Here is a 21,053-nt window from a genome sequence, read left to right as displayed (position 1 = left end):
TCTGTAAGCCCAGAAGCCTCTGGCCCCCAGTGTCATTTCGCTATAAGAGAAAGGGTGGTCAAATCAGATGGCCACTTTGGCCTCACCTGAGTATGTAGCCTTGGGCTAGTGGTTTTACCTGTCAGCTTCAGACAGGGGGCACCCCAGCTCCCCACAGCCCCTATGTTATAAAGCTTATGAACAGTAGGTGAGAGATTCACAAACGGTGTTGTGTGTGCTGTGGATATGGCAAGGATGAGTGATTTGGTGTTTTGGGGTGTGGGTGGGGGGCTTGAACAGGAGACCTGAGATCTTCTCTGTTCTGCTCTTTTCCTCTCTGCCTTGATTTCCCCAAATCTGTTAAACAGTCCATGCTCTGGATCACTTCCCTCAATACTGGGAATTGGCGTCCTCTCAATACTGAACGCTTGTCCTTGACTCTGGGAAGGAGGGAGATCACAGAGAGACTATAGAGGCATTCAGATGTGGCTGTGGAGTCTTAGGATTCGTGTGTCCTCTTGTATACTTCCTGTGTCCCCTGGCAGGATGCAAGGATGACAGCACTAGCATCCCACAGGGAAGGAGACTGATACTACTCTCCACTGGCTGTGTGAGCGGTTCAGGATTTGAACTCCAGACCTTTGACTCAATGCTGTTCATTACTCTCCACACCCTGTCCTGGACAATCGGAGGATGATGTTGTGTGTTAGTCACTGGAAAAACTGCAGTTCAGGCGGATCCCACTCATCATCAAGTCACTGATGGAAAGAAATGGAAACATGCATTGTGAGCATTTCCCACCCACCTATAACATCAATGCATTTTTGGCACCAAGACAGGACCCAGGAGGAACAGACAGAAGTAAGGGACATGGTATCTCCCAACCTCAGGATTCTTAGCTTTGGACTTAGTGGCTATGCCTGAGAGTGTGCGGCTAGGAAGCAGGTGGGGACAGGCCTCCAAATCTGGAGCCCTGATTTGCTCTTCTCTGATGTAATGCCAATCGCTTCCAGGGTGTCTGAGAAGGTAAGTCAGGGCAATGTTGTCCAGAGCCTAGAGGGGCAGGGCAGACCAAAGGCAGCACCTGCCCTCGAATTCTTGCTTGTTTTACTGCCTTTACATCGAGTCTCCTGGACTCCACTCTGCCTGGTGCCCAAATTTTAGAAGCCTAGCATCTCCTAAGTCCATGAGGGAGCAGCAGAGGAGACTCCAAAGCTCAAAGCGTTAGGCTGTTGATGAGCTGAACGGAAGCCATGCCCGAAAGGAGTGTGGGATAGACCTACCTTAACTGGAAATCACATCGAATTCCACCATGGTTGGCCAGGAGCAGGACTACAAGCACATTAGCAGTTAGGATAGAGATCGCTCTGCAGTCACTTGCTAAGCATTTGTCTGTATTCTAATTTGTAGAGCAGTTGTGGAGATTCATAAGTTTTTTTCTTTTCTTTTTCTTTTTGTTTTGTTTTGTTTTGTTTTGTTTTGTTTGAGCAGCTCTGGCTGTCCTCAAACTCACTCTATAGACCAGGCTGGCCCCAAACTCAGAAATCCACCTGCCTCTGCCACCCAAGTGCTGGGATTAAAGGCGTGCGCCACCACTGAATGGCTTTTTTTTTTTTTTTTTTTTTTTGGAGTCAGGTAAGGAGAGTTCCTGGAGACTAGGGTGCCCTGAATAAGTAGGTAGCTGAGAGCTGAGAAGGACCTTGAACTCCTGACCCTCCTGTCTCTTCCTCCCCTGTGGTAGAATTACAGGCAGGTGCTACCACACCTGGTGTATGTGGTGGTGGTGGTGGTGGGGGAATCAGAGCTAGGACATCCTGCATGCTGAGTAAGCACTCCACCAAGTTGGCTACATTCTTAGGCCGAGTTTGTTACTTTGAGACAGGGGGTCTCTATATGTAAACCAAGCTGGCCTTGAACTCACTGTCTCCTGCTTCAGCTCTAGACTTGCTGGGGTTATAGACATGCCTCGCTGTGTCCGGTTTAAGCCAGTAGCCAGGAGATGCTAATGTGAGCCTGTGTGGCTGTTTGGGGGTAACTGCTGAGGAATGAGTCTGTTCCCTTCTCAGCAGGGTCCACTCTGTTCTGTTCTTCAGCTCAGTACTGTGTGTGTGTGTGTATTTCAAAAGCATGTAAAGTGTTTGTCACGTTTACTTATTGTATGTAAATGCATATGCATGCCATGACATGTGTGTGGAGGCCAGAAAATATCTTTCAGGACGCTGTGGTTTTTCCTTCCACCATGTGGGGTTGGGGGATGGAACTCACATTATCAGGCTTGCCTGCTAGTGCTTTTAGCCACTGAACTATCTTCGTGTATTTTAAGAATATTTTTATATTCTATCATTGTAAATAGGAGACATAGTTGCCATTATATCCCATCTCGCGTGGTATAAATGCAATTGAATGATAGTAATGAGCATGCTCAGAGTCTTTGAGAGAATTATTCATTGGACTCGAATGGCTGTCTGGCTGGGTTTGTAAAAGCGAACACTAGCCCCGCTGTGTGACACACGGGTTCCTTTTATTGCAGAGGAACAACTTCCTCCTTCGTTTGTCCTACAAGACCTCACCATGGCAAAGCTGGGAAGCTCGAATTAAAAACAGAATGTCTTAAAGTTCTGACCTAATGATTTACACTTCTAAATCATAAAATTCTGACATTTCTGAGCTGGGAGGGAACCTCAGGTCACCTGGTCCACCTGGCTGGTTTAGCAACCTGGAGAAGTGCCCTGGCCAAGGTCAACAATAGGGCACAGGTGCACAAGTGGGACAGTTCACAATGACTAGCCCCGCCTGTGCATGACTCTCATAAGGATACCACCTGTCACACTAGCCTGACACCCTGGGATCTCAGCCTCCTCCTGGGGACAGGTGAAGGAGGCACAGGTGTCATGCGTGAGACGACTCTGATTTGACGGTTTTCATTTTTAAGAAGTCTGGAGAGCCACAGTGTGCAAGGTGACTCATGAATAGAAACATCACCGAAGGCAGTACGTGGGCTTGGCTCGGAGTCTCCTTTCCAAGTCCTCTAAGGCAGCTGCTTTTTCATCCTGCGTGGTAATTCATCCTCAGACTGCATAGTGTCCTGGGTATGGTCAGTGCTGGTTTGCTGTTGTTGGGGAATGGGGTTCATAGAGGAGGGACGCTCTCCTCCAGACTTCCTCTCAGGTGATGGTAGGGCAAGAGAACTACAGCGAGAACGGAAGAGATAGCTCTTTCCTTTTTCATGTGCTGGGCTGGAAACATGTTGTTTCTCACTCCGGAGAAGCAGAAACTCTGGCTGGCCCAGCCTGGCAGGCCACAGGGAAATGGCCTTGTAGAAAACAAATGGGCGGCGTCCTTGCAGCTGTCAGGTTGCAGACGCCTCTGAGCTGACAGCCCAGCCCGGACACACCGCCTCATGCCCAGGACGCGTTGTCTGCAGGACAGAGGTGGGGTGTACCCAAGGCCTGCCTGGTTTTGTCCAGGTATATCTGGCACACCCTCAGATTCCTAGTGACTTCCTCTGTTCCCATCGGAGGATGTTCTTCCGGCCCGCCCTCTAGAAAGGCACTTGCCTGTGTGTGTGTGTGTGTGTGTGTGTGTGTGTGTGTCCTAGGTACCTTGTGCGTTAAATACTCTTTAGTACCTTTGGGCTTTGAACACGCCAGGTCAAGTGTGGCATCCATCACGGTGGTACTTGTAACATTCTGGATTTTGGAGTATTTCCCATTTTCAGATTAGGGATGTTCAACTTGTGTTCAGAAGTGGCATCTGCAGTGGAGAGAACAAAAATTTCAGAAGTAGTTTTTTGTTTTTTGTTTTTTTTTTACTCTGGACACTCTAGATAACCTTGACCGAGCTTATAATTTTACGTACAGGGAAACTGAGTCTCCATAAGCAGACATAGTTGTCTTGTGGTGTGTGTGGGCGTGGGTGTGTGTGTGTGGAGGGGTGTGTGTGGTGACCAGGAATTAACCTAGGGAATTTGTTTCTTAGGTGCTGGCTATCTTGATTTTTGAAACAGGGTATCTCACTGACCTCAGACTTGCCTGATATAGCTAGACTTGCTGGCCAAGGAGCCCGAGTGTTCTTTCTGTCTTTACTTCAGGGAATCCTCCTGTCTGCTGCCCACCCAATACTGGGATTGCAATTGTGAACCATCCCTCCCCCAACCCCCACCTTTTTGAAAATGTAGGTTCCAGGGATGAAATTCAGGCTCTTGTGCTCATAAGTCAAGCAATTTACCAACTGAGCCATCTCCCTAGCCTGACTGGCTAAAGTCTTCTGGTACCTTAGGGTCTCGAAAGGACCTCCTGACTCCCACCCAAACTCTCTCACACAGTCACGTTCCCGAGCACCCTACGCCATGGCTGATGGTTGTGTGACATCATGGCTGCCCGTAGATGGGAAGTTTGGTTCCCTGGGTTAGGCCCTAGCCATTATGGCTGAGCTGGGAGTGGTGGGACTCCACTTAAGCCACCAGTTTTATGTGAGATCTGAAATGGCTGAGCCCCTCCCAAGAAACATTTATTAGAATAATACCATAGCTGACTCACTGAGGAAGCCTCTCTCTTCCATGAGGGGAGGAGCTGGCATCTGACCTTCACCGGTTGTAATTGCCAGCTCTTTAAGATGGGAGGCTCTACTTGGGTCTCTGTGAAGTTTGTTCACTTGGAAGCCTTGCAGTGGGTGTTTGGGGATGTGAGATCGGCTGCTGCAGACTGTCCATGAAACAGAAAGGAAACAGATTTCTTAGACTCCTCCCTTTCCCTAAGTGTTGGGTCTGCCCGCCTATCTGCCCCCAGGTTGCTTTAGGGTTCCACAAAACCCCGAAATCTGTTCTGACTTTCCTCCCCTCTCTACCTGTGGCAAGCAGTTACTTCTGCCAGCTGCTCTTCCGGGGCTATTCCTCCCACATCTGGTAGAGAGCACCCCCTAGAAGTTCCACCCTGGGATTCTGATTTCCGTTTCCTGTTCTCTTGTCCTTTGCTATTGATACTTGATCGATGGTTTCCAGAACTCAATTCTGGTCATACCCCCACGCCCGCCTGTTGCTCATTCATCTTGACAGCTTACTGGCAGCCCACAGAGAGGTGGTTATAATTATGACTTAGACAAAAGGCTTTCCAGCCTAGCCAGGACCTGACAAATGCTAGGGGGAACAGATGCTCCGGCTGTGGAATGAAGTGGGCGGGGCAGACCCTAGTGTTTCCAGGATACTCAGAACCTCAGGGAGCTCTGGAGGGAAAGATCCAAGACAAGTGGGACACCTGTCCTTATCTCTCGTGACTCTTGTCAGTCAAGGCTCTGAGAACCAACACTGGGACCTTGACGACGACACATTGGCCTCACTGGTAGAACATTCCCAATTCCTCTTCTTTGCTGGGACCTCAACCCCCCACCCCAGCCTTTCCATTTGGATCTCCGCTCCTGGTCCCAGCCACTGAGAGATCTTTCTAGGAGCACCTCTCAGCACTGGCCAGCAGGGGATGTTCTTATGTCTGGGCCACTGTCAACCCAGCACTGTCTGAAACATGAGCCCCGGGTCTGCAGCTGTGCCTATTGTCTGCCTCCTCTACAGAACTTGAGTGACCCAGGGCAGGGCAGACAACTACAAGCTTTGCTACACTGTATAGTTTCCCTCTGGTGTCTCCCAGAGGGCTGGTTCTCCGAATCCTGAAGGTATTGGCTGAGTTGCGACAGAGCACCTGCTGGAAAGCGATGCCAGGAAGAGACAGTTTATCCTGGCTTGCGGTTGGGGGCACAGTCTGTTACTGACAGGGACAGTGTGGCTTGCATGGCTTCCTTCCTCCCTTTCTCCTTTTAATTCAACCCAGGACCCCCAGCCCATGGGTGTTGCTACCCATCTTCAAGGTGGGTCTTCCCTCTTCAAGTAAACCTTTCTGGAAACACCTTCCTAGCCACACTCAGTGGTTCATTGCCATGGTGATGCCATAAACAGTCATGTGGATAATGAAGATTAGCTATCTTAGACACCAAAACAGTGACACACAGACCCTGATATAAAACCGGTCTTTTTGTAACTTATACGTGCTACACACACTCGACACGTACACCCTTTCTTTATAGTGTGCTTCTGATTGTTCTTAGACAAGGTCTGTCTGTATAATCCAAGCCTGTCTGGAACTTGAAATCCTCCTGCCTCAACCTTCACATGCTTATAATTACAGATGAGCACCACTAGCCCCAGCTCTTACTGTATAGCTCAGGCTGACCTGAAACTCACTGTGATTCTCCTGCCTCACTCTTCCAAGGCCTGGGATTATAGCATGAGCCATCACACCGGCTCTCGTGCACTTGAAATCCTCTCTGGGTCGCTTACAATCCCAGCCCAAGGTAAATGCCATGTGAATAGTTGCTAGGCAGTGTTACTTAGGAAAATGAAAGCCAAGTCCGCTCAGGACAGATGCAACATTTGTTCTGCTAGTATTTTCTCTCTGTCTGGTTGCATCCTTGGCTGAAGGCGCTGTGGATGTGGAGGGCTGAATGTGTCTATGGAATGATTCACGAGGACGGTGATGGAGTGAGTGAGCGACATAGGAGATTCTCTGTCCAGTCCACCATGACAGCCAGCCTCTTCTGGGCACTTACTTGCTGGGGCCAGCATTGATTGTGCATAGTGTTCTTTACATCCCCTGTTCGGCCCACAGCTATTCAGAGAGACGAGCTGACATCACTCTTTTTGGAAGAGTGTTAAATAACCCACCCTTATCATCTTCAGGTGCCAGTGCAGCTAGGAGTTGAATTCAGGTGCTTGGATCCAGACTCCACAACTTGATTATGAAAACGGAGAGCAAACCCACCTAGACTTCAGCCTTCCAGCTAGGCAGATCCTGTGAAACTCCAGGGCCTCCCCTGTGCCAAGCCATTTCTCAGGGGAAGTCCCCAAGACCATGCATGGGCCCAGCAATGTCACCGGTCCCCCAGAGCTAGGGCCCTACACCGGAGCACCATGCCTGTTCCCTGGCTATTTCCCCCTCCATTTGCATCCTGTTCGTTAGCTATTGAGACTTGCCGACCACAGGCTGGAGGTTTGTAGGTAGCCCGTGAGTCAGTTGGGGTTGCCAGGTTAAATGGTCGGTTGTTCACCCAGCACTGATCAGCCAGCCTGATCGTGTAATTTGCTTGCCTATTTATGGACTTCAAGCTCAACGTTGCTTGGAGCTGATTTTAAGGAATGGATATATATATATTAAAGTTCTTTCTGGAGGCCTCCCTTATTCCCGCTTCTCTGTGTAAGATCACCCAGGTGTCCAGGCTGACTATCCCTGGGTGAGTTCTTGGCTTTAGTGACGAGGACTGAGGATGGCCCTCAGTTCCTGTGTTTGTCACCCACAGGAAGTGGCAAGATTAGTCATGAAGCTCCTAGCAGGAGCTGGCTGTGGTCTGGAAGCCAGAGAGACACGTGTTTGTGGCTGGGATCTGGGCTCTTCCGCCCTGTAACCCACATACCCTGGACTACTGCATTCCTTCGATGTACTTGACCTTGACTGAGCTGGAATGGGTAGCAAGATGCCAGGGACACATCCCTGCTCTGTGGAAACAGTTTGGTGGGTAAGAAGGTGCCATAAACATCGGCCACCCCAGGGGGTGGTAGCCTGGAGTCAGGGAAGCTCAGTGGGTTGGGGGGGGACAGTGTATCAGGGATGACTTCGTGCACTGCCTGGAAAACCTGTTCTCTCCTTCTACCATGTGGGTCTGAGAGAATGGAACTCAGGTTTGTCAGGCTTGGTAGTAGGCCCCCTTACCTGCAGAGTCATCTGGCTGGGTCTGTGTCATGAACCCCCACCCCCACCCCAAGAGGCCAGGAGTCATCAGGTTGTTTGGTTACCCCACAGAGCAAAGTACTTCTTACATCATCTCTCTTTCTATGCAAAGGTCGGCTCTGCTTTCTATTTAATCAGTTTCTTTCTCCTCCTCCTGGGCCTGAGGTACAATCTGACAGATCTGGTGGGAATCCTGGTTCTCTCACCTGCAGTATATCTTGGCTGTCTCCTACGGGGCTAACTCACCTGTCCTGGGGGGCTGGCCACACCTTCCCTGACCCCTGAACATCCATCCTCTCAGGGCACCTCTCCCCATTTTCCTGGGTGCTCCCAAATCTGGAGGAGGGTGCTCCCAAGCCTGAAGGAAAGGCCGCAGGTAGCTGAGCATTTTTGCCTCCTCCACCCACTGCACCTGCAGAGAGTTGAGCTGGCACAGCTGCAGGTGACTCTGCCCTCAGCTCAGGTGACAGGATGCAGGCTACATTCCTTAATCACAGCTGTCTTTTTCTCTTATGGAATAGACCTGGGTGTGGGGAGTGTCAAGGTCTCTACAGTGGGACCCAGCACATCACATCCTGACCTGCTGTCTGGTTTCCAGCCTTGATCTTCCTGGTTCTGGATGTAGAACTCAGAACAGGGGTATTACAAGCTCAAGGCATCAGAGCGTAGACAGGGACAACCTTGACTTCCTTGCTCCTCCTGCCTCCACCTCCAAAGTGCTGGGATTACAGGCGTGTGCCGCCACCACATTTGGTATAGGTGGTGCTGGCAATTGAGCCCCGGGCTGTGTGTGTGCTACCCAAGAACTCTCTCTGCTCCCTGACCTACATCCCTGGCCCTTTCTGGTTCTTTGAACAATTCTGTTTATAGGATGTTTTCATGGTCACTTGCGTTGCCAGTAGAATTAGAAGTCTCTGGAAGTGAGGTTGTTTCTTCTGGAAACTCTTAGGCAATCCTGATGGGCAGGGATAGTTGAGAGCCCTGGGTTGGCCTGGGACAGTTGGGGACACTTCTGGGTGGCACTAATGTGTCCTCTTTCTGTTACTTCCTTCACTCTCTATCAAGGTGAAGACTTCTGTGCAAACAGAAGAAGTTCTTGGGTGTGTGTCTGTCCAGCGGGCTAATTTCTTAGGATGTGTAATAGACTCACCATTGATCCTGTTTCCTCATTTGAGGGAAAGATACAAAGTTTCCCTTTAATATAAATGTAAGTCAGGAGTGAATGAAGCAACCATCTGCACTTTTTGTGGTCGGCTCCGGCTTCTTTCATGGCTTTGAGGCAGGCTTGCAGGGCCCCTGGCAACCCTGCCCCATGCTGGGGAGACTGAGCACGTGCAGGTCCGGGCATGTCCTGTGTACACGTGGCTGAAGGGTGGGGCCGACACCCTGAAGGAAACCTCACCTCAGGTGCTGAGGACCCAGGACACTCCAGGGAGCTAGGCTACACTGGAGTGGTTGAGGGTTAACAAAGGAGTTTCCCAGGAGGCTTTACGTCAGCCCTTGGGATTGGCGTGGAGAATTCTTTCAACATGATGTGTTTGCCTCTTCCCCAAAGCATTCTGAGATGCTCTATCTGGTCGTCAAGATCTTTCCCTGGAGCCATTATTGTCCTGTAAATTTGGTGACGATATTACAAGACTTCAGTGCCCACAGGGGCCTGGTACTTTCCCGAAACACAGTAAACTGGTCATTCAGGAGCCCTGAGCTGCAGGGTAGAACCCTGTGGGTTCCCAGGACTGAACATGGTTCATACCTGTAGTCCCTGTGTGTTGGAAGGCTGAGATAGGAGCATCGCCATGAGTTTGAGTCCAGCCACAATGGTCTGAAGCAGGTCTCAGTGCTGTGACTGCTGATTGACTGGGAGCTAGGGTTAGATAACTTATTTGCTCATTTGCTCAGCAAATACCCAGCTCTTTCCGAACAATGCCCTTGCAGGGCCCTGCGGGAGATTACATCCCGTTGATCTGGGAGCTTGCTGACAGGGATTAATTTAATCATCGCCTTTACCCTGGGGTGAGGGCTCTCATATCTCCTTCCTGCTGTGCCTGGCAGTCTTGGAGGACCAGCATTGTTGAGGGGTCCCACAGCTAGGCGTGGCTCCAGACTGAGGGCGTATCTTCACATAGAGTTCCAATTTAGAGACTCCAGCCTACAGACAAACATTTGGGAAGGATCATGTTTTTCTGAGTTTCTTCTGGACAGGTGAGGAAGGTTCCAGAAGGTTCTAAAACCAGGATTGTGGAATGTCCATTTGGAAGAATGTTGTCTTCCAGGTGCTGTGAAGCGAACACTGGAGATAAATCTCTGGCAAGATTTAACCTTGGTGTTTTGTATTTTAAAATTCAGCATCAAATTTCACTTTATAGTATGGTGATTATTAATTTTTTATGTGTTGTTTTATTTGTTTCTAAGTTTTTAAGTCTTGTGTAGCCCTGACTTGATAATGGCTTTTTAACCTAGGCTGGTCTTGAACTTGTGGCAATCCTCCTGCCTCAGCCTCCCAAGTGCTGGGATTTCAGGCATGGGCAGCATGCTCTGCTAGCTTTGGTTTTCTCTGTGTTGTGGAGGTGGGTGTGTCCTCAGGGATGCTGCCTCCTCAGTTGATTGGGTGTTTGCTGGGCAGCGTCACTCTGAAAGTCAAATCAGGCTTGGGAGGAGGCCTCGGGGAGCTCGCAGGAGGCAATGCCTGATCAGAGGCAGCTGTCTTTAGAAGCAGGATGAACTAAGCCAGGGTCTTGTGCATCTGCTAGAGATGGGGACACCCAGGCATTGGTCCCTAGTGAAGGCATCCCTTGTGGTCCCCAGGACAAGCTGCTTGGTTTCTGGCTGCCTCTGAGAGCATACCGCAGGCTGCAGGACTCTGCGAGTGGCTGAGAGAGGAGGGGACGGGCAGACCTCGGGAGGGGAGAGGAAGGTGGAAGTGGTTGGTCAGCTGTTCTCAATTCGCCTCAGACAGAATATTCATCTGAGCTTAGTACTAAAAAAGTGCCCAGCTAACCAGGACCAGTGATCACCCAGATGGTGGACATTACCCCAGGTTAGCCCTGCGGTTCTGACTAGGGATGGGTGTCCCCTTCGGACTTCCATGTTCTAGAAGTCTCCAAGGCCCTGTTCCTCTCTTTGCTAGGCAGGTGGAAGCTTTCTTATCCTGGGGCCAACCCTGCCTGTCTGGAACCCTGTGCTTAATAATTCCTGTCCCTGTGGATGTGTGGGCTGGAGAGTCTTCCTTGTTTCCTCCGTGCTGGAGACAAGCGACCGGGAAGGTAATTCATGCCTTTGCATGTGTTCTCCCACTCCGTGTATGAGCCTTTCCCAGCCACCGCCACTGTTCTTCTTCCTTACTGACCTCTTCCTGAGCAAAGTCCTCTCCCCACAGAATCTCCTCGCACTGACCCTGGCTCAGCCTGCCTCTCTCTCCTGGATCAGCCTCTCTCTCTCTCTCTCTCTCTCTCTCTCTCTCTCTCATTTGCTTGTGCTTCCGTGAGTGAGCTGCGTAGCAAGGAAGCCGTGCAAGTCTGTCTCCACACGATGAGTGAAGCTCTGTTCTAACAGGGGAAGCTGGCTCTTTCATTCTCTCTGAAGGTGTCCTGTGTGCCAGGCACTGCCCTGGGTAGGGGGACTGAGAGATGGGCAGGACTGGAAAAGGTGTGGTTGCATTGGAATTGGCAATCTAGAAGGAACTACAGTTCAGAGGTCTCCTTTTTTTTTTTTTTTTGTCTGCCTGCCTCTCTCTCTCTGTCTCTGTCTGTCTGTCTGTCTGTCTCTCTCTCTCTCTCTCTCTCTGTGTAGGTTGATGACAATCTTGGGTGTGAGACCAAGTCTTTAACTGGCCTGGAGCTTGCCTAGTAGGCTGTCTGCCTACTTGGCTCAGGACCATTCTGTCTCTGCCTCCCCATCAAGTACATCATCAGCATACCCAGCTTTTTAAGTGGGTTTTGGGAATGGTGCTTGTTGTTTTAATTAGGGTTTCTATTGCTGTAGAAAGACACGATGACCATGGCAACTCTTATAAAGGAAAACATTTAATTGGGGGTAGTTGGGGCTGGCTTATAGGTTCAGAGGTTTAGTCCATTCTTATCATGGCGGGGAGTGTGGAGGCACACAGGCAAACATGTTGCTGGAGGAGGAGCCAAGAGTTCCATGTCTGTATCAGGAGGCAGCAGGAAGAGAGACACTGGGCTTGGCTTAAGCATTAAAAACTCCAAAGTCCACCTCCAGTATCACACTTCCTTCAACAAGGCCACACCCACCCTAACAAGGCCCCACCTACTCCAACAAGGCCACCTGTCCTAATCCTTTCAAATAATGAAACTCCCTATGAGCCTACAGGGGGCGTTTTCCTTTAAATTACTACAGAACTTAAGTCTTCACACTTCTGTGGCCAGTCCCTCAATGACTTGGCCACCTCCCTAGCCCTAAGTGTGTGTCCAACCTTTTGACACTACGCTGTTATCATAATGTCACCTACAAATGTTATAGGCCAGTCACAGCTCCTGGGATGGGTGTGGCCTGGCAGCTCAGCAGATACACAGAAACATGACAGCAGGTCATGAGTGCTGCCCGCCCCAGACAGTAAGACGACTCAGCAGTAAGACGACTCAGCCTGAAACACACGGCCACACGGTGTGTTCTCAGGAACCCAGGTAAGGCTGGAAAGAGAGAGCTGACGCTACAAAGTTGTCCTCTGACCTCCACACACACACACACATACTGTGGCACACACATCCCTCCCAAATCATATATGCACATGTGTGCGTACACATAATACATACATACATACACACATACACATATATATGTACATACATACATACACACACATGGTCAGACCTAGAACCCCTCCAGCTGTTTTAGCAGTTATAGGGGAAGCACAAACAGCCTAGGCCCAAATATAAGGTGCCCTCCTTTGTGACCAAAGTACTGCATCCTCCCATGAGGTGGTGGCAGTTCGACTCTTTGTGGGTCCACTTGGGGACTATGGCATTTGCCTTTCATGCAAAGCCTGTGGTCACCGGTTCCTTCCAGGAACTCAGTTAAAGCCAGCATTGTCTGAAAGGAGGGAGAGGGCAGTTTAGAGAGCTAGGTGGGCTTGTGTGCGAAGTGTGTGAGTGTGTGTGTGTGCGCGCGCGCGCGCATGCCCCACCCCCAGAGGAGGTATGGATGTATGGATCAGAGCTCACCAGCTGACCATGCTTTCCCACCAGCTAGGTGGCTGCCCTCAGGTGCTCTAGAGAAAGAGTCAGAGCCTCCCAGCTTCCTCTAGCTGAAGAGAGAGCAGGTGTTGGTCAGCTCTCAGCTCTACACACAACAGCCTCTCTCTTGGGTCTGACAGGAAGTTCGCCCAACACAAGCTTCTATGGAGGGAGGCAGAGGGGAGGGGAGAAAGGAGGGACACAGTCTGTCCCCACTGAGGGTGAAGCCGTTCAGTCAGCGCTTGGGAAACAAACCCCTCCCTAAGATCTGGAGGGGTTGGGGGGGGCAGTCACACTTCTCCTACTGTGGGGGGGGGGCAGTCACACTTCTCCTACTGCCTAGGGCTTTTAAATAGTTACCATTCTGCGGAGGGTGTGAGGTGACACCCATAGGGTCAAGTGAGAAGTCACAGCCCAACTTGTAGCAAGACCCACAGAGCATCAGAGACCACCTCCTTAAGAGCCTTCATTTCCCGAGGAGCCAAGAGTTGGGACTGACAGGCTGTGGGGATTACAATTCAAATGTATCTGTTTTGCTAAGGCTTGAAAACATCAGAATGACACCTGTCTGTGTAAAGCCAAGGGTGTGCGTGCCTAGGTATGGACTCTCTCTCCCCACCTCTTTGTGGCCCAACATGAAGGGGCTGACTGGTTTGTGGGAACTAAGTGGCTCCCCAAAAGACTCAGGCCCGCTCCTCCCAAGGGACTGCAGGAAGGACAAGTCCCCAGAATGACTTGCAGTGTGACCTTGCTCGGGTTACTTAACCACTCTGTACCCATCATGGATTTCTTACCTAGTTAGAGTAGAAGGATTTCAGGGAGCTTACGTGGACTCTGCTGGACACTTGGTAGACTTCCTGGAAGCAGTGATGTCAGCCCATGGGGGCTAGGGAGGCAGGGAAAGAGAAGGGGTCCGTCCACGGGAGCAGAGGCAAGCTAGGCTGAGCCTGGGAGCTGCATGGGTTCCTGCGACAAGCAGCCAGTGTTGGAAGGCAGGCGGTGGGAAGCCGGTGAGCAGCGCAGAGCAGAGCGGCTTTGAGCAACCCAGGCTCCTTGCCATGAGGTTGTTGGAGGACTCCGTGCTAAAAGACTCAGGCTCACACGCTCTGGAGGATTCTCCGAGAAACTAGTGGAGGTGTCCTGGTGTGTCCTTCCCCCATCCCCATCATGTGCTTCTCCAGTCTTTCCCTTATCCCCCCACAACCTGGCCCTCCCATTGTTAAATCAGTTAAACCCAAGTGCTTTGGGCTGTTTTATAGGACCCGAGAACTGGTGAAGATGTTTTCCTCAGATTGAATATGAAGCCACCCACCTTACACATAAGGAAATGCAGGAGCAGAGAGGTCAATACCCTGAGGCTGTACAGCCAGTAGATGAGGAAGCCAGACTTAGTTGTCACTCGGAGGACTTGGAAGCCAATCTGAGGTTCAGGACAGTGAATAGTGAATATTATACTTGACTCCTCTCCTCTCCTCTCCTCTCCTCTCCTCTCCTCTCCTCTCCTCTCCTCTCCTCTCCTCTCCTCTCCTCTCCTCTCCTCCTCCTCCTTTTCTTTTTCTCTTTGTTTGTTTGTTCCTTTTGTTTTTCAAGACAAGGTTTCCTACCTGTCCTGAAACTCCCCCTGTGACTAGGATAATCCTCCTGCCTCTGCCTCCCCAGAGCTGGGATTAAAGGCAGGCACTGCCACCACCACCACTGCCAATGTTTAACAAATAAGAAACGGGGCTGGGGAGGTGGCTTAGCCCTGTGCTCTTTACTGAGTACTGAGTTCCCACTCCCAGCGCCCATGTCAGAGGCTCATCACCATCGCCAGGGCACCCGAGGCTTTTTTCTGGTGTCTCTGGTTAAAATTTGCACTCACATACACAGAGCCAGAAACACCCAGATCTTCTGCACGTAATTAAATTAAAAATTAAATCAAAGTACCCCTTGCTCCTATCACTTTAAGCAAATTATTTTTACTATTATTCTCTCTCTCTCTCTCTCTCTCTCTCTCTCTCTATCTATCTATCTCTATCTCTATCTCTATCTCTGTTTTCGAGACAGGGTTTCTCTGTATAGCTCCAGGTGTCCTGGAACTCACTCTGTAGACCAGGCTGGCCTTGAACTCAAAAATCCACCTGCCTCTGCCTTCCAAGTGCTGGGATTAAAGGCGTGCGCCACCACTGCCCAGCTTTATTTACCATTATTCTTATTTGAGAAGAGGTGTCATATAGCCGAGACTGGCCTTGGTATTCTTTTGTGGCCAAGGATGACCCTAGTGCCAGGCACTCAGGCTCATACTGCCAGCCTGAATGTGCTCTGAGGATCCCTTTGCGCTGTTTCCCATATTTCTTTCCATCTCCGTGTTTTTCTGACACAGTTAGGATGTGCACAGTAGGACTGACAAATGGTGTCACCTGCTCTTGCCAATCAGATATTGTTGGGACAGAGACAGCTCCTTCAGGGATCATCTTGCAGCTGCCCTCACACTCCCATGGGAGGTTTGAGAAACAGTGACAGAGACCATGTGGTCACAGAGTGTGTTCCCTGTCTGACCCTTTCCAGGAAAGCCTGCTGGCTGGCTCCCAGTGTTGGAGCACACGGTTCGGCAGCCTGTGCTGTTCCTTCAGCCCTGGCCCCAGTGTCAGTCATCATACTTCTCACGGCAGACGGCCCAGAATATTCCACGGGATGGATGCTGCTTGTTTTCATTTGGCGTTCTCTTTTTGCTGGACTGCTCTATCGCACCTCTGTTTTCCCCTTTCAGCCAGGCAGACATTCGGGGTGTGTATTATTTAAGACACAAAGCACCCACTATGTGCCCGCAAGGCACGGGGTTAAGCACTTTACCAATGTTTATCCTCAGGTCACAGTAAGGACTCTGTAGTTGGAGGTGTGATGTCCATTGGCTGATGCTGTGTTAAGCATGCTGGCCGAGCTCTCCTGCTCTGATCAGCTAGCCGTGTGGAGTGTCCTGGGGGAAGCAGCCTTCGAGAACCCCATGTGCAAGGCAAACCCAGGCTGTGACTCACAGGCACTGTCCTGCTCCACCCAGCAGCCCACATCACCCAGATTTAGCTCTGCTGTAATCTTTAGGTCTAATCTTTGACAACGGGCTGTTTGGCCCGAGTGACCACAAATGCTGTTTTGTTCATTAAAATGGCACTGAAAATGGCCCGTTCTATATTGAAGGCCAAACCCAGCAGTGCCTAGGAGTCTACAATGGCTTAGCTCCAAAGGGCTCTGTCTACTTGCCAACCAGAGGGGCCTGGAGCTCACCAGTAGTTAAGCAAATGATAAACCCACACATCCAGTTAGACGGAGAAATCAGAACACAGTGAGCATGACTGTCCAGGAATCAGGAAAGCCTAGGAGAGCTCAAGGTATCTACAGAGCAGTCGGGGCCATTTCTAGCAGTTACTAAAAGTAGGGATTCCTGTGTCAGGCTTGTTAGCTTTCCCTGGGTCATAAGCCTTAGTGAGGTTCATGAGAGTTTCGTATATACTCCCTGGGAGAAAAAGACATGCCAAAATGTCTTATGTATAGTGACCGCTGTACTGTACACATGTACCTGTACCTGGTGGCCCTTCCAGGGGCCCAACAATGATCCACTTTGGAAAGCGACATTAGTGAGCACTATTTATTTATTTATTATGTATACAGTGTTCTGCCTGCATGTGGGCCAGAAGAGGGTACCAACCAGATAACCAGATCTCTCTCTTTCTCTCTCTCTCTCTCTCTCTCTCTCTCTCTCTCTTGAGACAGGGTTTTTCTGTATAGCCCTGGCTGTCCTGGAACTCACTTTGTAGACCAGGCTGGCCTCGAACTCAGAAATCTGTCTGCCTCTGCCTCCCAAGTGCTGGGATTAAAGGTGTGCACCACCACCGCCCAGTTCCAGATCTCATTATACATGGTTGTGAGCCATCACATGATTGCTGGGAATCGAACTCAGGACCTCTAGGAAGAGCAGACAGTGTTCTTAACCACTGAGCCATCTCTCCAGCCTAGAAAGCACTTCTAAAGGACACTTATACTCTGGTGGTAGGTCCCTGAAGGTTGTGTCTCAGACTGGGGAAGTGTAGGGAGTATTCAGTATGGATGGCGTTTCTCCAGTGGAGGACTGAGGCCGAGTGACTGGGTCAGGGTGAGCTGAGAGCAGGGCTCTGCTGTTGGGGTGGCAGGATCCTGCTTACTCACCTGTGTGATCTCTTGCCCACCAGCCTTGAGTGGGCGTTGACATGTGATTTGTCATCAGATCAATTTGGCGTCTCCCAAGCACAAGAGAAAAGAGATGCTGACCATGGCATCCGTGGGAAGATGAGAGGCGTCACACCCAGATGATGGGATAGCGTGTCTTCATGGGCCCTCCTCGTATGTGGAACAAGGAGGGCTGAGCTGAGTGTTACTGAGCTGTCCATCCTAGGCCAGGCCAATGTCCCTGTAGCCGTGTACTGTGAGAATACACGAGGAAGGCTCACCAGGTCTAAGTCCAAGCCATGCATGCTGCATGCTTGTCCCCACATCATAGAGAGGGTAGCCTGATAGGGCTAAGATCCACCTTCTCTATCTCTGCATCCTTCTGGGTGTGAAGGGAAGTCCTGTCCTGACACCAAAAGGAAGCCTCCCTCTACTGCCTGTGACTCACTTCCTCATTTGGGTTACCGGTTCGCTGCTTGGCGTTGTTGCTGGCAACAGACACATAGGGTTGGTTTCCAAGTCAGGAGCTCAGTGGCCGTCTGATCTGTGAAGATGAGAGTGGGCCTCTCTGAGCCTCACTTTCCCCATCTGGAGGGTGGAGAGGTTCTCAGCCCTGGCAGTCAGCCTGTCACTGCAGTTACGCAGTTACACATGGCTACAGCTAAGCTGGCCCCAGGTGGGAGCTCTTGCTATTGTAACGGAAACTTAGTAACACTTTATTCAAACTATAGGCTCCTCCTCTGACTTATATAAATGACCTTAACAGTGCCGTTGTAGGTCACTGATGATGTAAAGTTGGAGAAATGAGTTAGGTTTCAGTGGCATTGGTTGTAGAGAAAAGTGGCTGGGCATTTTCCTTTGTACATCTGTCCACCTGTCCACCCATCTGTCTGTCTGTCCATCTGTCTTTCTTAGGGTTTCTATTGCTGGGACCAAACACCATGACCATAAAGCAAGTGGGGAGGAAAGGGTTTATCCAGCTTATACTTCCACAGCACTGTTCATCCTTCCTTCATTGAAAAATGCCAGGAGAGCAACTCAAGCAAGACAGGAACCTGGAGGCAGGAGCTGATGCAGAGACCATGGAGGGATGTTACTGGCTTGCTTCCCCAGGCTTGTTCAGCTTGCTTTCTTATAGAACCCAAGACTACCAGCACAGGGATGGCACCACCCATCATGGGCTGGGTCATCCCCCATTGATCACTAATTGAGAAAATGCCTTACAGCTGGATCTCATGGAGGCATTTCCTCCAGGGAGGCTCCTTTCTCTGTGATGATTCTAGCTGTGTCAAAACCAGCATCTATCCATCCACCCATCTATCTATCTATCTATCTATCTATCTATCTATCTATCTATCTATCTATCCATCCATCCATCCATCCATCCATCCATCCATCCATCCATCTATCTAGTGTGTGTGTGTGCTTGTATATGTATATGTTTGCATGTGTGCATGCCACAGTATGCATGTGGAGGTCAGAGGACAACTGTAAAAATTGGTTCTCTCTTTACAGTGTTTGGGTTCTGGGGATAATACTCAAGGGGTTAGTTTTGGTGTCAAGTGCCTTTACCTGCTGAGCCATCTTTCTGTTTGTGTTTGGTTTGACTTTTGAGACAGAGTCTCCCTGTGCAGACCTGGCTGTCCTGAAACTCGCTGTGTAGACCAAGCTGGCCTCAAACTCACAGAGTCTCACTTGCCTCTGCCTCCTGGGATTAAGGTGTGGGCCCTTTTATGCCATCTTGAGGGCCTACAGTTTTTAATATTCTTTGAGGTAAAGTCTCATGTAGCCCAGGCTGGCTTGATGCACAGCGGAAGATGACCTTGAACACCCGATTCTTCCAGTTCTTACCACTCAAGCACTCTGACCATATTTTCTTCACTAGGTTTTGATTTTAGCTCTTACATTTTAGCTCTCGTTCATTTTGAGTGAAGGGGGTTCCAGCATCATACCATTGTCTGCAGTGTCCAACATGTTTGGTTGAAAACATCCATCCCTTCTCCAATGAATGTTCTTGGCACCCTCGGTGGAAATTAAGAATGTGTCTATATGAGGGTAATTGTTCCTTTATCTTCAGGTCCTTGTGAAAAAGCACACACACACACACACACACACACACACACCCATCCCCCAGAGAGGCCCAGGTTTCTCTTATGCCAAGTTGAATCCTGACCGTATCTCCACCTCTGCCCTTTGGTCCTGGCAAGCTAGATGTGTGTGGCACACCTGTATTCCCAACCCTCTGGGAGACTAAGCAGGGCCACCTTGGTAAATGTCTTTTCAAAGTTAGATCCCACTTGACTCTTTTGGCTAAACTATCTGAAAAACAGCCTAGCTAGAGAGGACTATCTCTAGCTAGAGATAGATAGATAGATAGAGTGGGAGCCATGTGACATGCAGAGACTGAGGAATTTGCCCAGAACCTTCTGTTCCTTGGCACTTTAGAGGGCCCCATTGTGCTGTGAAGACCTCCCTTGCAGCCAGAGACCTAGAAGTATAGTCAGATCTGGGGTGGTCCCAGGCTGGTCCTGTGAGATCCAGGCTTGCTTGTCTGAGAATATCCCTGAGTGCTCTTTTTTTTTTTTTTTTTTTTTTTTGAGGAAAGAGCAGTAGACCCGCTCCTCTGTGCCACTGTATGGGGGCTTTGGGTACTGAGCAAAAGATACACATTGATTGAGAAGCAGTCCAGGGACAAGCTGTGGGGACATGCTGGCTGACACTGTGCACCGAGAGCTGCAGGTTCAGAGAGAGGATGGCAACATGAGGGTCCACTAACTGGTCACTCAGCAAACCTTGAACCAAAGCTAGAGAGTGGGCTGATGGCACCAGGGAGTGAGATAGAAGATCTCTGGGAAATACTTCTCTCACCTGCAGGTGTTGTGTTACTTGCCCATCAGTTGGTTAGCTTGACAACCTACTGACCAACTGGATACTGGGCAAGAGGCTGTCAGAAACTTCTAGAATCAAATTGCTCTGGCCTCTGATTCTGGCTCTTCAGACCGGTGAGCTGGTTATTTAATATTTCTGTGTCTCATTTCCTTATTCATAGCAGAGAACTAATTATGGTACCCTCCTCCTGAAGATTCACCCCAGAGCGGTGGGAGCCGCTGCAGACAATGGCTGGGGTTGTGGTGCGGAACAATGTAGCATTTAACACAGCATTTTAAGGCCACGCTGCAGCTGGTTTTCCGGCTCAGGGCTAAGACACTTTGTAACATAGTTGTAACGTGGTAACAGCAGCACAATTAGCCTTTAGAAGGTCAGACAGAAGATGTTAATGATAGTGCTTCATCCTTGGGGCTGCAAGCATTTCTGGCTTTTCCCCTTGTGAGTCTGTTAGAGATATATCCTGAGGGAACCAAAGTGCCCCTTCCCCTAGCAGCAACCTTCCCACTTAAAAAGCTCACCGGTCTGGAAGGGCCTGGGAGCCGTCTGGGAACCATTGGTCCTGGTTTAGCAGTGAAGAGCTCACCAGGGAAGGAGCCTGCATTGGGACCGGCGTCCCCTACCTGTAGCCAGCAGAAAGCTCTTACTTGTGGGTGAACAGAGCATTGTCTGAAGGCCTCTGGTTCTAGCCTTTCTCAGGCTGCTTGAGCTGGTTGAAAGTGTATATATCATGGAATCAAATAGGCAGAGAGCACATTCTGAGGACCTACTAAGTGCTACCAGGGGAGAGATTTCTGTACTCGTGGCCAGATCCATCATCTCTCCATTCACACCTGTGTAGGAGTACATGCCTTCCAGGTGTTGGAATCAGCAGTCCAGGCAAGGCCTCGTGTGTACTTAGAACCTCAGAGGCACACTCGTGCCTTCACAGGCTGAGCCCAGAGGGCTGGGTAGCAGGTTGTTGATCTCCAGTGTTGATGCTGTTTGTGGCAGCCACAAAGACTACATGACAGTCCAGGTCCTATGGAGAGGGCTGAGGGGCCTGCAG

The 21,053-nt window shown here is 50.1% G+C and overlaps 1 protein-coding gene and 1 long non-coding RNA gene across 6 annotated transcripts in view; one reads left to right on the top strand and one right to left on the bottom strand.

The window, feature by feature from the left end:
* Nucleotides 1-21,053, top strand: part of Syne3 (spectrin repeat containing, nuclear envelope family member 3) — an 80,655-nt gene that overhangs the window by 2,106 nt on the left and 57,496 nt on the right. Inside the window, exons 1-2 of one of the 5 annotated variants that reach the window (NM_001042699.2) lie at nt 9,805-9,950; nt 10,880-11,011. The exons of 2 other annotated variants lie outside the window; for them this stretch is intronic. The gene's annotated coding sequence lies outside the window, so the exon portion shown is untranslated. Of the gene's footprint in view, nt 1-2,627; nt 2,938-9,804; nt 9,951-10,875; nt 11,012-21,053 lie in introns of those variants that run through there. 2 more of the 5 variants (XM_006515653.3, XM_006515654.4) reach the window with 2 other exon arrangements.
* Gm31742 (predicted gene, 31742) lies at nt 2,885-5,022 on the bottom strand. Its single transcript, NR_168503.1, has 3 exons — nt 4,825-5,022; nt 4,518-4,682; nt 2,885-3,732 (listed from the first exon to the last, which is right to left on the bottom strand). It is a non-coding gene; the product is annotated as a predicted gene, 31742 (long non-coding RNA).

Source organism: Mus musculus, chromosome 12 (assembly GCF_000001635.26).
Source record: "Mus musculus strain C57BL/6J chromosome 12, GRCm38.p6 C57BL/6J".
NCBI lineage: Eukaryota > Metazoa > Chordata > Mammalia > Rodentia > Muridae > Mus > Mus musculus.
Note: the sequence above shows the minus strand (reverse complement) of the source record. Positions and strands in the feature narration are given on the sequence as shown.